The following is a 19,221-nucleotide window of genomic DNA, read 5'->3' as shown; positions in this document are numbered from 1 at the left end:
TTTCAGTCAATACTTTAGCCCAATTTTAGAACAATCGATCAAAAGTTTTCTTGATTTATTTGTAATTTCACTAGAATTCCGCTAATGGAAACCATAAGCATTGTGTGGGGTTGTATGGCATTCTAGGTGTTCTTTACCATTTTTTAATTTAATGATGTAGAAAAATATAGTAATCTTAAAATCTAGAATGAAAAAACATTAAACATGTACTCCTTACAAATTTGAATGGTTTGTTTGAAACAAATCATACTCCTTCCGTTTCCTTTTGGTAGTCATATTTAAAAATATATAATTTATAATTGGTAGTTGAGTGTATTTCGTATGGGGCTATGTTTGGCAGGCTATGTAAATTCCCCAGCACCGTGTTTCATCTATCGAAAAATAGGGAGTAACTAGCATTAAATATTATGATAAAGAAGTTGATGCTTTTTTGTCTAGCGTGGTTCACCAAAACAGGCACGTATTTCCTACGTCTTGAAATGTAAGGCTTTGAAGGATTTAAAATTTATACTTAAATATAAGGCATTCTAGGTTTTTTTTGGATAAAAAGGTATGATAACCTCTTTGAGTTTGGTACTAATTTTGTAAGAAATCAATTGCGGTGGGCAGGAGAGTAAAAAAAGGCATGCTAATCTCCTTAGTTTTGGTGCAGAAATTGAATAGCCGGTCCAAAATTAAGCAATTGATTAACTGAATAGTGTATTAATCAGGGTACATGTGTCTTTTCTCTATCTCTATAATATATCTATAAAGATTTAGGATGCCTTATATTTTAGGACGGAGGAAGTAAGTTGCGGAGGGTGCCAGGTGACGTTCAGCTATGTAGATGCTAGAGATGAATGGCCGGATGCCTAACCTCGTTGTGTCATGTGTTCAAATTAATACGCGCTAATAATGAAACACTAGCTGATTTAATGTGCGCCAATGACAAACTAGCTATTGTGATGCTTTAATTGGATTTGCCTTGGAAGTCGTCATGATGTCTTGGTGGCACGTGTGGGTGCAGAGTATTGGCCAAGGGGGTGGTGCATACATGGTAATTTTTTGATTGTTAGCACTGGTTTTCGGTTTTGTCGTGGGTGCATCGGCACCCACTGCTGCCTTCGTAGCTTTGCAGGGAGATGATACTTTTCTTGCCATGGCCATGATACTTTTCTTGCCATGCTGTAGAAAGAATGAGCATGCAGGGAGATCACCAGAGAAGCTTTGCCCACATTACAAGAAACACAATTCCTCATAGATGACATGTATTTGTGAACAATCCTTACACAGGAGAAGCAGCACATCATTCACTTGTGATACTATTTAATAGTTATAAACATGGGGATAAATTGGAAACAAACAAGATCAACTGTAATGTAATAAAATCAAACAACCATTAATATTATTACTGTTAAAAATGAAAGGAGAAAAAAAAACAAGCTGCAGATCAGAGTCCGAGGCCAAGCAGCAGCCTCCCCGCGAGGCGTAGGCCGCCGTCGAGCAGCTCCCGGCCTTGGAAGAGCATCCGGCCGGCAGGGTCGTCGGCGCCCGACTCTGGCGCGGGCGCCTGCGCCGGGGCCATGTCCATGTCGGCGGCCACGCTGGGAGGCATCGCCGCGACGAGCAGGCGGCGCGCGTCGGCGGCTGCTGCCAGGCAGCCGACGAGAAGAACGGCGAGGGCGCAGGCCGCGGCGAAGCTCCTCGACGACGCGGCAGCGGCGGCCATGGCTTCGTTCGCCTGCGTCGTCGGTAGCCTTGCTTGCCTAGCTAGATCGTAGCTTTGCTGATGGCTGGTGCTTGTGCAAATGCTGTGTTGCCGAATGCCAAGGTCTGCAACCCCTACTCGTATATATAGTCGGCCACGGTCGAGCCCGAGCCCGTTAGGTGGAGATGTGTCGGTGCGGACGCGCGTCGCGGTCACCAGCTGCGAATGCGTGTGTTTTCCGTGCGACGCGGTCACGCGGGCCAACGCTCGTTGGCTGGTTGACCGATCGATACGTGCACGCCGCACCGCCAACTAGGTTCGGTCGCGAAAGGGCGTGTAGCTTCTGAAATTTAACAACATTGTGCATTCAGTGGTAGGTGATGTTTTCATCGACAGCGAGACATCATTGGTGACTTCGTCAATCTCGAGGATTTACCGGCTCGGTCTTCAAAAAATACTCATAAAAGTAGGATTTGCGTACGTGTGTTCATAGAGGTATAAATGTTCGTGCATTTTGAGTGTTTGAGTCGTACCGTGTAAACTCAAAAAACAAAAACAAAAAAAACAACTAGGTTCGGTCGTCGTCACGTTACTAGTTGTATATGTAGAGGTTACACGGCGTGTGGGTGGTTTTCTTTTTTTTTTTGATAACAACGTGTGGGTGGTTTGGTTCCGTTCCTGCCGGCCGGTCATGATGTAGCATTATTTTAATATTACATAAAAGCCGTGACAGTATGTTTCAGCAAACAATTTGTTTTCCCCGATTTGCAATCACAAAGCCCTGACAGGACACTCATGTTTTGATGCGAGTTTTATTTGTTGTTCAGTTCGTGTCCCGTTGAAAAACGACCAACAACCTTGGAAGGACCGTGTTGACTGGTCAAAATACTGTGTGTGTGTGTGTGTGTTTTCAAATTTCAGCTGGTGCAGTGCGGCACAATGAGCTGCATTATATGTACATGCATACGGGGTTTTATAGTCACAACATACAAGTTGAATACTCTTGGGTCTTGGCATGGGGCCGATTGGGTGATGTCCACGTTTAAGAGTTCCTCCAAAAGTTCAGTTGTAAACGGTGTCAAGACGAACTCTATATATTTCCCATTCTTCTTAAACATGTTTTCTCAATAAAAATCTACCTACGAGGAAGGAAACTACTGAACTCACTTGATGAAAGTCAGTACCACTAAAAATCTACCTATTTTGGTGCTGATTTGTACTTTTTTCTAGGTACCTCTTGTTAAAAGCTTCTAGGATCAACTAGTGCACGGATCGAGTGGGTATTTCTTTCTCTTTCCTTTTCGTCAGTACAAAAGGGGTCCTAGATCTAGAAGATAGAGTACATAGAGGGAGAGAGGGAAAGAGAGAAGTAGAGGACCTTCAACACCAGCGCTTGAACTCGATCCGGTGGCCATCTCAGGTTCGTTGATGCAGATCCGCTCAAGGGAGGCGACGAGCGGTGCAGAGGCGTCGTGGGCGTAGCGTCGGAGTCGAGGACGGTGGCAGCGACGCCGATGGATCAGCGTCGATGGCGGTGAGTCTTCCCGCTGCTCCAGCGCCCCCTCTAGATCGGCTAGGGTTTCGGAAATGTGGCTGAGAGTACTGGCGGCGCGGTGAACCTCGTACCTAGTGCCCCGGCCCCTCACCCCTTTTTATTTTGGCGCTGTACAGCGGGGGGCCACCAACCATTAAGGGTTGGACGCCCCTGATCAGGGCGCGGATTAAGGGCCTAATAGGCCATTGGGCCTATTAGGAAGAAGATCAATCCAACATTCTCCCCCTTGATCTCACTTTTTACTTTAACTTTATACTTTAACTTGAAACTTTTTCCTTTAGTTGTTCCATCACAGATTAATGAATAGAGCATGCTTTATCGTCACGGTTCAAGACCGATAGACTCAACAGCTACCACACATATCACTATTTTGAAACAAACTCTTTATCTTTTGGGCCCTTTTATTCTCCAGAAATCACAGGCTTTCCCTTAAACCCATGTCGTCTATGTGTTCCATGAACACATTGGGTGGTAAGCCTTTAGTGAGCAGATCCGCAAGCATTTTTTTTGTGCTTATATGCTCGAGTGTAATAGAGTGATTCTGGATTTTCTCCTTCACAACATAAAACTTTATGTCAATGTGTTTGGCAGCACCACTTGACTTATTGTTGTGAGCATAAAACACTGCTGGTTCATTGTCGCAGTACATTATGAGTGGTTTTTGAATGCTGTCTACCACTCTTAAACCGGGCATAAATTTCTTTAAACATTCAACTTGCCCTGTGGCCTCATAACATGCCACAAATTCAGCGTACATCGTCGATGATGCAGTGACACTTTGTTTGGAGATTTTCCACGATATAGCTCCCCCTGCGAGTGTGAACACATAACCGGACGTGGACTTTTGGTCGTCGATGTCCCCCGCAAAATCCGCATCTGAGTACCCTTCTATCTCTAGGGAATCGGATTTTCTGTATGTTAGCATGAGGCCTTTTGTGCCTTGCACATAACGTAAAGCTTTCTTTACTATGATCCAGTGTGCCTGTCCTGGATTACTTTGATATCTGCCAAGTATCCCGGTAATAAATGCTAAGTCAGGGCGTGTGCAAACTTGAGCATACTGTAGGCTTCTGACAGCTGAAGCATATGGAACCGCCTTCATTTGATCGATCTCATACTGGTTCCTGGGACATTGAAATTTCCCAAATCTATCGCCCTTGACTATTGGAGCAGGTGAAGGCTTGCACTTATGCATACTGTACTTCTTTAGAACATTTTCTAAGTATGCCTTTTGTGATAGTCCTAATACCCCTTTGTTCTATCTCGGTGAATTTCAATTCCCAAAATAAATGAAGCTTCACCGAGATCTTTCATATCAAAGTTTGAGGACAAGAATTTTTTTGTCTCCATTAGCAGACCAACATCGCTACTAGCAAGTAGAATGTCATCCACATACAGGATTAGGAAAATAAATTTTCCACTTTTGAATTTTGCATAAATGCAATTGTCCTCCTCATTTTCTTTAAACCCAAATTTCCTTATGGTTTCATCAAACTTTAAATACCATTGCCTAGAGGCTTGCTTTAATCCATAAATGGATTTCTTTAAGCGACACCCCATATGTTCATTTAGTTTGCCTACTGTTTAACTAAATTTTATTGAATATACTTCAAATACCTTGCAAAATTTACTCAACAATTAATGTTTAGTAATTATACACAACAAACCTATTATTTTATGCAGTGATAGCTCAAGATCAATAGATATGACATGATATTGTTTAATTGCAAAAAAAAATATAATTATACCACTGATCTCAAAATTAACCGAACTTTGGCATCAAAGAACCTATGTTTTGTTTTGCACAAACAAGAAGTTTAAAAGTCAAACGCCAATTCGTTCGTAACGTTCTGTTCAAATGTAAACGATTCCATCTCAATTTCACAGATCTTCTTTGGAGATGTTTCGATTTCTAACAAGCGTACGTTAAAACTTTTGCAAAACGTTCCCAAAATTTTACCACAATCTACATGCTTGAAATTATGATACCATGACAAATTTCATGATTTTCTGAATTTGTTTGCTTTTAATGGAATTTTAGAACGATTCATTCAAACAGTTCTTAGCATGGTTCGCGACCAAGATCTTCGAAATCTACTTCTATTTCAGGCTTACGCCATCACCTTGAACTCCTTACCATGAAAATCATTTTTCTATCCATTATACTCCACTATTCAAAACACTTCCAGTTTAACCCCTAAAATTCGATTAATGAAATCAAATAACTAAATATAGCAAAAAAAGATGAATATACCAAAATTTAACAAGGAGTACAATACACTGTATATGTATAGCAAAAAAAATTAGGAGTGCAGAATCTATTTTTTTTTAAATTTTGCAGTGTGTAAAAGTTTTGCCGTGTGCAAAAAATTAGACACACGACAAATAGTGCTTCTTTGCCGTGTGTAAAAATTTTGCCGTGTGTCAAAAGTTAGACACACGTCAAATAATACTTCTTTGCCGTGTGCTGAATCTTTGCCGCGAATTTTTTGTTCGGGCACACGGCAAACATCACCTTTGCCTTGTGCTAGAAATTTGCCGTGTGCTCTATATACTGGCCCACGGCAAAGAGCAGATTTGCCGTGTGCCCGTGTTTGTGCACACGGCAAAGCCGTGGGCACACGACAAAGCCATGGGCACACGACATACTGGAGGTTTCCGGTAGTGAAAAAGATCAGCCAGGGACTGGGACGCAACGACGCAACGTGTGATCGACAAGAACAACACATTCACATGCATTCTATGCAAAGATGCAATTGAACACGACGCGGATGGCGCTCGAGCCATATAGCAGCTGGTAGATCAAAGTCCGAGGCCAAGAAGCAGCCTCCCAGCGAGGCGAAGGCCACCGTCGAGGAGCGCGCGTCGTCCTCCCTCAAGAAGCAACCGGCCGCCGGCGTGGCCGTCGGCCCCCGGCGAAGGAGCCGGCGCCATCCCCGGGGACGCCGCCGCGGCGTCGAGCAGACGGCGCGCGTCGGCGGCTGGCAGGGCGGCGGCCAGCAGGCAGCCGGCGAAGAGCAGGGCAAAGATGCAGGTGGCGGCGGGTAGGCTCCTTGACGAGGCGGCGGCCGCCATGTTTCCCGGCCTGCGGGGCTCGTGCTCCTGCAACGGCCTTTGCTGTTTCCTGGATTTGCCCGAGGAAATATGAACTGTTAGGTTGCTGCTGCCAAGTAGAGCCCCTTTCTCCGATCCGCATATATGATATATATGTAGCTAGCTAGGCGCGAGTCCTGCAGCGCACGCGTCTGTTTGGTGGCGATTCATGTCGGTGTGGGTGTGGACTGTGGACGCGCGTTCTGGTCGTCGCCAACTGCTTCGGGTTGTGCCAGCAGATCGAGCTAGCTTTTGTGCTGGCTGCTCCTCATCAGGGTTGCTGGTTGACCACAGACCACACTACGTGTGGCGCACACACTTGACAACCAGGTTTGTCAAATCGTGCACAATGTGCAAGCCCACTAAGGTTGTGTTTACTTGGTGAAAAAGTTTCGGTTTTGGTACTGTAGCACATTTTATTGTCAGTTGACAAATAATATATAATTATGAAATTAGGCTTAAAAGATTCGGCTCGTGCTAATCAGTTAGATTGTGTAATTAGTTATTTTTTCAACTGCATTTAATACTCAATACATGTGTCCGAAAATTCGATGTGCCGGGTACTGTGCAATTTTTTTTTGGGAACTAAACAGGGCACAGGCTCTAAGCACACTTGACAACCAGGTTTGTCAAATCACAGCAGCAACAGGCTAGCAGCAGCTGAGAAACAGATCTACTACATCATGTCAGCAACTAGGGACGAACATAGAATTTCCAAAATGGCAAAAGTATGAATAGGAAGTTGGTAAGAGAACCTATAAATTTATCAGTGCGTGCAAAGCAAGCAACATAAAACAATGCAACCCAAACATTATAACAAAAGATTGAGCAATTGAAAGTGAATCCAAAACTCTGTTCATATTTTTTTCCATCAACTAAAAACATAAAAGTCTTGGTTTGTGCTAAGCCTGACGTTCAATAGCAACATTCACATTACCTTAGCTTTTTCAGAGCCTATGATGAGCTTTCTAGCAGCAACCAACTTACTTGGCATTGGCGTGGGCCTGAGGCAGCAATAACAATGAGTTTCAAGTTAGTTAGTGCACGGGTTCTGACCTTTAATTACTAGGTATTGAACCGCAACAGAAAACAAATATAAGGTAAATATGATTGGTACATTAGGATAATTGATCATAATAGCATCTGCTTTAAAGAAAGAAAAGAAAATAATTTTACATTGCAAGCTCAGATCAACACCTTTACAAAATTATTTGATGGCTGACAAGTGAACTGCAAAGTTAATGTCATGTAGCTTGAAAAGAACAATACCTACAACATGGCCAGAAGAGAGAAATACTGGACCGCCACAGCATTCCAAATGAAAGTTTTTAATTTGAATTAGTGGAATGTCTTGGTGCATCAGTATGTTAGTTTTTGGATCGAATTTGTCCACATTGATTACCCACTTTAGATGCTTGACCATTCTGGGAGAGATAGCAATAGCCTTCTATATATCAAATTTGATGTTTGAATCATAGGAAGATGTTAGAAGAATGTAAGGCAACCTTCTAGAGTATTCTCCACAAGGCAATAAGATGATATTTTCATGGAGTACTCTAGAATTAGTAATAAATAAATTGGAAAACCTTGTATTTAGGAATTCTCTAGATATAGGGGACACATGTCACCACCCTATGATCCGTCTTTTCCTATAAATAGAGGATCGCCTCCTTGCCATGCCATCTATCTAAGAGCATGGTAGATGAGAAGGGTGAGTGATAACCACAAAAAGAGGGTGTGTTGTGTGCTCTTGTGTTGTAATAAAGCAAGCGTTTTGTAAGTGTTACTCTCCCAATTTCTAAGTACTTAGTGTATAAGTTGTGATCTATCATAGGTTGGCTCTGCCACCCGGGATGTCTGGACTTCATCGTAAGAAGGATCTACCTCCTAGAACACAGCTTCATCTGTTGGTAGTCTCTGCCACACGGAAGCAAGAAAGCGGCTCTGCCGTCGAAAGGACGTTATACACTAAGTAGCTAGAAATTGAAAAAGCTAACCGATTCTAAAGCGAGTTGGTGTCTCTTAGGTGTAGGTCCTCAGCTTAGTGGATATTAGGGCTACCTCGGTTCCCAACAGAAGATAAATCTATATTCTCAAATAACTAAGCAGACGGATGGTCCAGATCATTGACACAAGCAAGCAACTCTGAAATATCCTCACACTCGTATTCAACTGAACCCCTCACAAATGTGTTCACATATGACATTTCAAAATATTCTGGATGATAAAACCCACATAGATCCTGATTTACTCTCAGAATTTCTACCTCTGCTAAATCAGTGTAGTCGGCCCTTTTAGAGCTTGTTTCTTCCACTTGGAGTAAAGACGGACCATAAAATTTAGATCTTTTCCTACCTTTAATAAGGTCCAGCCACCTTTCCATGAGGGGCACAAACCAACATACTATACTTCATACCAGATTCTATCACATGAGATGATGTTATGATGTACCTAATTGGACCTAATTGGACTAATGCAGACTCTAGCAACATGTACCTGATCATTGTCTTGCTTAGTAGCTAAACCATCCACCTTGAGCATCCAAACAACACATGTTAATTGTTTAGAAAATTACTCTGCTCTTGGTTAAGAGAGACATCAATCTGTACTCCCTCAAACACTTTATTTGTCATCTATTTTGGAAACTACCACAACCTATGATCTAATCTGAAAGGACAAGCATACACAAAGATGTTGCAACAATTTTTCAACCGAAAAGAACCATCAGTTGAGACAATTTTGCAACCGAAAAGAGCTAGTAAAGACACAATGGTCATTTCTTTATTTACTTCGAAGCAAATGAAGCAGCACAGCCATTTAATTATTGCAATCACAATATTTACCGTTGATATTTGTAATTATTTTAAATGATGTATTGTGCGTAAAGTAAATAAAGGACTTGGGCACAATAGTTTATCATAAGCCTTAATGTCAACTACATTCGTTTCTTAAGATAGTTTCTAGTAGAATCTACAAATCAGTATGATGTCGACTACAGATGTAGTTCAACAGACATACATATAATGGCAAACAATATATCCAATTCAGTATAACTAAATCAACAAATTGTGCAACCAAAAAATGGATTTGCTCTCCACATAGAATAATCAAACTAACAGAGCCTCTACCAATGTGAAAAGGTAACAGGTAATAGAGTTCTATCGAACAGTTAAACAAAGGCTGTCTAAAACTGTAGAAAGGATAGATCGCGTACGTGGGATGTATTGCATTGAGCCTATCAGCCAGTGTATATGGAGTTACAAGGCTTGTGGGGCCAGACAATATAAAGGATTGTAATCCCATAAACATCCCACATCGTGATATTCAACACCCCCCCCACACACACAGTCATAGCGAGAGCAGCACGGAAGACACAATGAGGGCATAATTTCAGTGTGGCATATCAAAGTGTTACAAAACAGTAAAATAAATTAGCAGAACGGGTTCGAGAAGAACAAAATAGGGCACACATTACCTTGTGCAAGGATTCGAAGTTCCTCTCCAACATCATTACTCATTATTGCGATTCGAATAGTGGTCCTTGAAAACTTGTTTACACCATATACCTATATTATGATAGCAGATAGAAAGATACACAAAGAACTTGCAATAAGCACACAAGGGTACAAACTAAAATCAGGTCCAGCTTTCTTCTTTGAACAACTTCTATTCTTGCTACTGGTTCGAATCATTATTGATTGTAAACTTTCCATTAAAACAAGCATAACTGCAAATTTGTCATTACAATCGGTTGGAACCCAACAAACAGGCCCACCTTTGACTAACACCGTTTGCACAGGGTTTTCATGAAAAAATTGGTAAACTTGCAGCCAGATATCACATAGCAAGAAACACGAAGCAAAGAAATTACTCTCATCATGGAAAATAGGAAGAGATGAAAGATGCCACAAAAAGGCACACGTTTCCGAACATGGTAGCAGTACAATTTAAAGTTTGTCATCTAAATCTGATCCTACAAAGCACTATTACGAATACACTAGTGCAGTGAATATTCAATCAAGTCACAGCATGCATCATTGGAGAATTCATGTACCCTTCCATGATGTCTTCCTCGCAATCCGCTGGTCCAGAGCCGGGCGAGTCGCAGCTGCAAGTCCACCATGTCACGATCTCGTATCCTGTCCTAGCCGCGCCCCAGCAACCGTGTGCTTGGCCGCCTAGCGCCTACGGAACAAATCGTTTGTTGCTGCCACGGCTCCTCCCGGCACCAAATCATCACCGGAAAGCCCCCACTTCACCTATTCCACTGCGACCGATTCGAGGCCATGTCCATTTACACTAGATTTGGGGGCGGGGGTAGGGTCTAGGTTCTAGTTAGGGTTTGTGGTTTGAGGAGGGACTGCGTTAAGCCGCGACCAGTCGCGCTGCAGGGTATCGCGTGACCCCTTACCATGGTCAGAGAAGCGGTTGCACGCATGTGCATGTCTTACGTCATTTAGGAAAAAAATGTCCATTAGTTTCAAAAACTGATCCCCATCGGCTGTTAAAAAGAATAATTTGATGAATTAAATAAGCTTTAAACATTATCTTCATATGAACCATGCTTCGGCCTGCAAAATCAAATCTATAGGTTTCTTTTGTCGTATATTTGACTGTTCACTTCAAAATTTCAACCTTGAGCTCAAATAAAAGACTAGGAATAGTTAGTAAAATGATATAGCATAGTACCAGAGAGAAAGAAAGAACAAAATGTATTTATAAAAAAGCAAAATGTCCTGTATTACAGTTATTTGCAACATAAGGGTTCCATATGAATCACACTAGTGAATCTTTTACATAGTTTTATGTTTGATGAATTGGGGTGATCATCAAAATCCTGTTGATTGTTTGCGCATATTTAAATTAGTAGCCATAGTTAGCATCTCATGATCCAAACATAGAATGTGGTGGACTTGCAGTCATGTGTATAGTCTTGTGCACCATGATGCCCTATGGGATCTTTTTCTATTCAACTTGTTGGATGCAACAGGACTAGGGTTCCTTCGACATTTTACACTACTACTAGGTGAGTGCCCGTGCGTTGCTACGGGTAGCAAAAAATAATTTCATAATATAATATATAGAATCAGAAAATATGATATAATTCTAATCTAGAAAAGGCCTTATAACCTTTCGCATCATACTATTCAAACAAATAGGCCAAGAGTCTTCTCCAAAATCTAGAGTGTTAAAATGGACATAATTCTAACCTTCTAGGACCCCTAGAAGTGCACTTGTGGTGAGAGAGAATTAAAGAACACAAAAAAGAAAATGACAATAGTACAATGTATGAACTGTATCGCTGCATCTATGGATGGAACTTGCATTGCATTTTCTTTAAAAAAAAATGCAGCCATATCTGAATCCTTAGTTTCGTGCACATGGTTTAATTATCTTGCTATGTACAAGCAAATATAATAGCATACTCAGATCTTCCAGAAGTACAGATTGAACGAAAAAAAGACTAAAGGCCTGACCATTATGTTGGCAAACTGCAGCTCGTCAAACCTTTTTGTGTTCAACATTTAAATTGCAAGTATGCCTGACAAACACTTCCCTGTGTATAGAACTACTCTTCTGAGGCTCCTTAGATTAGACCATTGTCCTTTACCAGATATTTGACGAGTTGGGTTCAGAAATCCATCATATAGTTCTGCAAACAGATGGTGGAAAAATTAGGAGCAGAATAACTATTCAATTTAGTGCACATACATGAATTACTTATTGGTACCATTAAAATGCACAGAATACTTGGTCAGCTGCCATTCAGATTCAGCAATGAAAAGTGATTGCAACAATCGCATAGATCATGAGCTTTGACATCTGGTAGGTACCATTATCCATTTAGCTTTCCTAAGCCTATATGTTGGTTGGTTCCCCAGTCCTGAAAGCATGGGGCATGCACTGAAGAGAAAAATAAAAGCGAAGGAAATAATCTCACCTTGGCCCTGAAGTTTCAAGAATTAGTTCTCTGAGTTCCCAGCTGCAGCTGCAGTAAAAAAGCAAGTGTCACAAGGAATGGACAAACTGTTCTAGAGTCCAACTCATCCATCACTTACTGTGCCACTTCAATCAGCTCCTAAAGGAAGGGGGAAAAAAAGAAAAACACACCCAACAATTAGACCACAGAAATGGTAAAACCACAGGGAACCCTTGCCCTAGAATTTTACAACCCTGACGAGTGATGACCTGACCATGTATGTGTAAAATATTGGGTGAGATAGTAATAACCTTAGCAAACAATCTTTTACCTATTTTATATTCATCTAATATTAAAAACAGAATGTGCTTTTTTGTGAGGATTAATGATAGCACAATGCCTTTGTTCTCTTTGTGTAAGAAAGATAATATAACAGGCATCTAGAGACAAGAAGCTAAAATCAGTAAGAAACATAGGTCTTTGAATCGGGTGTGACACTCAATCGTGTTTCGAAGATGCCATCTACATGAAAGAGTATGAGCGATAGGTTTATTAGGACATTCCTATGACAGCCAACAAAATTGACTGCAAAGATGCATTCATTCATATACGTGTAAAACAATATGAAGTTTGCACCAGAAATTAAGAAACATATGACCAACTTAAGAAGAATATTTTACATTAAGCAGTCCTAGTAATGAAAACCAATTGAAACAATCAATCTGTTAGAGCGAATAAGACATCACATTCTTTCCAGGGAAAGATGCAATCAACTCAATATCGGATTGATCGAGGGAGGAAGCAGGAAAGTGTAGTTGACATTGCTAACAACTCACAATTTCAGCCCTCTCCAGGCTTCTCCCAGACCACAATTTCCATGTTCCAACCCATCTTTGACAATCCAGCTCTAATTGCGTTACCAGCAATCCATGGGGTGAAAAAAATAAAGAAAAACAAAACCCACGCTGAATTTAGTATATGGCCAAGCTTTGTTGCTGGCCCGGTTTTAGTGCTGCTGCATCCCTATTCTTTTTGTAGAAGATTCCTTTGCATAAGATTCAATTCTTGAACTCCGATATAAACACATCCATGTTTTCGCACTGTCATACAGGAAATTACTTTTAGTATAATGACCGTTGAATGCCTGTAACTTCATTAGTTGAAGCAAAGTTAAGTATCACTGTCATACAACATGAAGCATTAGCTGCTGCTCGCCTGATTGACACTTTAGAAGATAAGCTCTTTTTCGGCACTTTAGAAGATAAGCTCTTTTTCGGCACTTTAGAAGATAAGCTCTTTTTCGGCCAAGCTTGACCTGATGGATGATGAATTAGATAGATCAGATCATGGCAGGAGCAAGGTGATTAGGTGAAGATATAACACCAAGGATCAGCACACCATAAATTCTGAAAATCTGATTTGTATAAATATCTTTTTCATAGATATAGCCCATGCGCAAGCTTGTTTGCTGGGAATTAGAGAGATGCATGTGCCTCTAGCTAGTTTAGCTCACTGCCAGTCGAGACATCGGCACAGCAGGCGATCGATCACTGACGTCAAACACCTACCAGGTTCATTTGAAGTATAAAAAAAATATATTAACATTAGGTGACATGTAAAAATACAAATAACTTTTGAAGTCATGATTAATATTAGCAGCACAAAACAGGTTCATAGGTCGGGTAAAAAATATGGAAAAATAAACAGTAAGCAACGAAGATGTACCAGGCCAAAGATGCTGCATTGCCGCAGTTCGGTTCCAGTCACCAAAATTGAAATACTACTATAATATTTTTTACTGCACATCCAATAAAAAATATTGTTAGCTTTTTATGTCACTAATCTTACTAAATTTAGTACACCATCAGAAGAATTCAAATGAAAGATGGCGTCATTATTAACTGAATGTATGCTACTGCAACAAACATTTTAGTTACCTGTTATTTTTTCAACAAAGGAAGTCAGGGATCGAAGCAGTTGGCAACTTCTTCTCCATAGATAAGGATGGAAAGGGGAAAATATGAAGTAAGAAGAAACAAATGCAAAGGATTAGACTTCTTAATGAAGCAATTGGCAAAAGGAGATTACTGCCCAAATTAAGCCTTCATTGTACACAACCTGGGTGGGCCAGATGATATTTTTTCTGAAGGATGAAAATTTCGTGATACTTAAACTTACCTATTACTCTTCCTTGTAGATATGATAGATGGCTAAAGATTCACACTTGGCGTATAGAATAAGCAAGCTTCAGAGTAAGCGTATTGTAATTTCTTTGTACGTTAGGCTGTGAAGGGTCAGGTCCAATCATGCTGCAACATGGAATTTTAGGTGCATCAATACCTTGCCAGCATCGGCACAAATTACAGTTGTTAATTTCAGTTTTTAATTTGTGAATCCAATTGGTTTGATTGTGGGCATTGTCTGCACTACAGTGTATTCTTCTGTCTCTATTGCTGGGTGTATCCAGTGTGGATTTTTCTCCAGGGTGGTTCATGTTATCCTCAAAAGATCAATCAAGAAGGAATAGTAGATCCAGGAGAGTAAGCGACAAATCAATCAGGAAGATGGATTGAGCGGGTGGTCTCGGCGGCGGGTGGTCGTGTGGCGGCAGAGGCGAACGGCGCACGCGGGCGGCGGAGGCGAACGACTGCCGGCGGTGGAGGCGAACGGCACATGCGGGAAGCACACCCCGTTGGTGTAGGAATCAGCTTTTGGAAAGCTAGCAGTACCTGTTTTGGGAAGCTTCTCCAATGGAGCTTTTGGCAAGGATGGAGGCGCGGCAGTCCATTCAGAGGGGAGGGGTGGCGGCGTGGCAGGCCGTGCGGAGGGGAGGGGCTGCCAGGTAGAGGTGACTGGCGGGCCAAGCTGCCGGCACGCGGAGGCAGCAGCGGATGGAGGGGGACGTCGGGTTGGGTGCGACCTCAGGGCTGCGGAGACGAATCCCCCACGGAGAGGTCAATGATGGGCGGAGGTCGAGGGTGGATCTGTCAGGCGGAGCTCAGCTGAGGCGGCGGGCGGGTGGAGCTCGAGCGGAGGCGTCTGGCGAGCCGAAGAGGACAGGTGGGCGTAGCTGTTGGCGGGCGGAGGCGGATTGAGCGGCGCGGCGTGGCCAGAAGCCGACGACGGAGCGGCGGCGGCGCGATGGGGTCGCGCGATGGCCTCGCGAGTCGCGACTAAATGGGAGGGCGCGTGATTCGCGTGGACGGAGCGGCGGCGGCGCGATGGGGTAGCGCGTGATTCGCGGGCGGGCGGGAATTCGCGGGCGGACGGGCGGACGGGGATGACCAGCGCGCGAGCGATCGGACGATGGGGATTGGCCCGAGGCCGGACGACGAAAAAGAGCGCGATGGATCGCACGAGGGCGAAGACGACGAAAAAAATGTCACTTTCTCTTTTTTAGTAGTAGAGATAGAGATAGAGATAGAGATAACTAGTAAAAAAAAAGTCGAGAACATATTGTAATGGTGTAATCTTTCATAATATTGCCAATTGTAGTTAAGATTTGAGTGACTATGTGCGTGAAAGTGGACCAAAAACAGGGGAAATAGCCGAAGGCCCACCCATCCAAGATGGAGCAAGGTTCTGTAAAAAAAACAAAAGCTTTCGCAAATTTAACACAGTGCAGGAATCAGAAACACGCAAAAGAGAACATGGAGTCCATGAAGTTACTGTCGATGGAGGCGACGGCGATGACTGCCAGGGAGACCCGCGCCACAACCCTCCTAAGTTCTACGTTGATTGGCAGGTTTGCCTCCCGGGGTATCGTCGCATGACCCTCGTCTGATTACATAATTTTAGTTTCAGCGCCATGAAGCAAGTAAAACAGGACGACATTTGTAATAGAAAGGCTAGGTTTTCTGCGTCGATTGGCAGGTTTGCCTCACAGGGTATCACCACAGAACCCTCCTCTGATTTGCATAATTTTAGTCCCCGTGCCCATGGCCCATGGAGCAGGTAAAACATGACGACATTGGAAAAGAAAGGCAAGGTCCAGGACCGCACCCGGACCTTGCGGGTAAGGATGAAAACGGACGGAAAAAAATCACATTTCCGTCCGGTCGTATTTCTACATTTGTCCCATATTTGCAGTTAAACGGAAACGGGACGGAAAATTCCGAAAATGGGACGGGAAACGGGTCAAGGGTAGCCGGAAACGGGACGGGATAGCCGGAAACGGGACGGGATACGGGAGAGGGTCTATCCCGCCTGTTTTACCGGGATTCTGTTTTCTACCGAGATGGAACCGTATTCATCCCGTTTTCAAATTATACGGGATAGGCTAGCAAGTACTAGTCCAACCCAACAGGCCCAAAAAAAGCCAGCCCCCAGCGGCCACCCCCTCAAACCCTATCCCCAGCCGTCACCCCACTAGCCCCTCAATCCCTCACGGCCTCGCCTCACCTCAGGAGAGGCCAGCGCCCGTTGGTCGCCCTAGGCCCTAGCGCCCTCTGTCTCTGGCCGCTGCCGCCAGTTCGTCGCCCCTGGCGCGCTGCAAGGCACCACGACGCCTCCAGCGCCATCCTCGAAGATGTCTCCTTCGCAGAATGGAGATGGAGCTGGCCGTTGGCCTTCGGCTTCCACGTCAAGACTTATTCAGTTATTTTATATGATGTGTCAAGACTTAATCTACGTGATGTGTCAAGATTTATTCTATTACTATGTTAGTTGAACTGGCTTGTTTATCACTGGATTTTTCTATGGTTTGTGGACTATGTGATGTTGACTACCTTTCCTGTTAATTGCTATGCACATGTTGTTGATTTGTGCTTTGAATCATTGGATGTGTAAGGTGTTAAGATATAGGTATGTCTTGTAATGTGTCATCCAGTATGAGTTTTCGATTCCCGCCCCGTTTCCGTTGTATTCCCGCTCGTATTTGTTCGTTTCCGTATACCCGTTTATCCCAGTTTCTGTCCTGTTTCCGGCTCTTCCCGTCCCGCTCCCGTTTCCGATGGAAAAATACGGCAATGGAAACGGGAGAGGGGTTTTCCCGCCTGTTCCCGTCCGTTGTCATCCTTACTTGCGGGCAGGTTCCAAGGGTGCTTGGTCGGCGCGATGGGGTCGACATCCCTCCGCTTCACCGCCGGCTTGCCGTCACCGAGCACGGGATCCCGCCCAGGCTCCGCCATGGCGCGTACGGTACTACTACCGACGTACTAGTGGAGAGATTGGGGTTTCTGCACTCCTGGGCTTCTGGCTGCGCCCTGAGGAAGCTAGACAGAACCGAGCCCGTTACCCAGATGGGGGCTAGGCCCAATAGCTGGTCCAACCAGGAAGGCCCAAGCGTGAGCAGAGCTAGTTTGGAGCAGGCCGACAGCAGCACGGTGAGCGTATTTTCACCTCTTTTCCATTTACTAGCTATTATGCCGATGTGTTGCTACCAACAAAGTATATATATATATATATATATATATATATATATATATATATATATATATATATATATATATATATATATAACAGTCCGTGCGTTAATTTGTAGGAATCTACTTAATGAAGTCGTCGACGAAGGACTTGTCCGACTCGCAAACGGAATGTAATAAGGCTTGCATATCAATGACATAAAACGGACCAAACCAAAAATTTAGGTGAAAACTTTACTCGCTTTAGAAATAGGTATATAGATTGGTACTATAATCCTTGCTTAGATTAGTTTATCAGTTTTTGCTAGTACTAATTCCTATTTTTACTTGCATTGTTTAGCTGCGATTGTTTAGCTTTTGATCTTGCTAATTTTGGTTGTTTGCATGCTTTGTTGGCTTGAGTTAATTAATACTTGTGCTTCATACTCTTTGTGAGATCTTTGCATGTTTTGCTGACTTGAGTCGAGTAGTTCTTGTCGATTGTCTTTGCATGCTTAGTTAAGAGGACTCTTTTGTAGTGATTAGTTCTAATCTAGTAATCTTTTTTGTGAGATTTTTCATTTGCTTTTTAGTTAAGCTTTTGTTCCGCTTGCTTTTGAGTTTTGCTAATCATCGTGAGTCGCCGCTTTCTTAAGTGAAATTTTGATGAAAGATTTGCTCGAGTGAGTCGTTTTACATTTGCTTCCCCTTAGTGTCGGGCATTTTTGTTAATATTAGCTTCTGCTTTGTGTCGAGCTTTTCATAATCGTTCCTCAGGTGAGCTCGTCACGAGTTGGCTTGTGTCACCTTTGTGGTTGGCAGAGAGACACGTCAGATTGAGATTAGGATATAGACTTTGCTCTCATCGAGGAGAATTTAATCGAACTTGAAATGGTTTGACTTCTCATGAATTCTTTTTGGGACATAGGAAGTATGATTTAACTAGTGCATTGTCTTATTTCAGAAAATGTTCATAGAAAGTGTATGACGGGTCTGAAGATATCATTAGTTGGCACTTCAAACTTTTTTTTAGTTGCAGCTGATTGTCCATAAACTTAAGCAACATTTAGGAAGATGATACTAGCTAGCTGGTCTGATTGTGCAAGGTAAAGAGCGTGCAACATTAACAGTAGTGACGAGTGCGCGCACTACCATTGATTAGTAGCATTGTTTAGTAATTATACAAGTATATAATTAAGTTCCATCGAACAGATGATGGCTCTGATTTCGATCTTCTTTGATATCTCTCGCACCCCAAGCGCTTCTAGAAGCTCCATCGTCCTCTCGCATCCCATGCGCTTCTAGAAGCTCCATCGTGTGTTGGTGCTAATAATATTCCTCTCCATGTGAAAGTCATCTAGTTAATTTTCGTACTCTTCTCCATGTGAAAGTCAGCTAGTTAATTTTCGTACTCTTCTTGTTGTTGTTTTTTTTTTTCTGGGAAGGACTAGTTTCATATGTTCCACATCAGGACCGAAATGCAGTTGGCACATACGTTAGAACTCGACTGTAGAGTTGACGGCGGAAAACTTGCATATATGAACTCTGATTTCTCTACGCATGCGGGCACGTGTGCCGTAGCCACATGTGCCCCGATGCCATCTCACAGTCAGAGAATTCTTGG

At 42.8% G+C, this 19,221-nt stretch overlaps 1 pseudogene; it reads right to left on the bottom strand.

The window, feature by feature from the left end:
* Positions 1–7,046: 7,046 nt before the first annotated feature.
* On the bottom strand, positions 7,047–15,415 carry LOC120688785 (annotated as a pseudogene).
* Positions 15,416–19,221: the final 3,806 nt, after the last annotated feature.

The sequence above is a fragment of the Panicum virgatum genome, chromosome 9N (genome assembly GCF_016808335.1).
Source record: "Panicum virgatum strain AP13 chromosome 9N, P.virgatum_v5, whole genome shotgun sequence".
Taxonomy (NCBI): domain Eukaryota; kingdom Viridiplantae; phylum Streptophyta; class Magnoliopsida; order Poales; family Poaceae; genus Panicum; species Panicum virgatum.
This window is presented reverse-complemented; position numbering and strand designations above follow the sequence as displayed.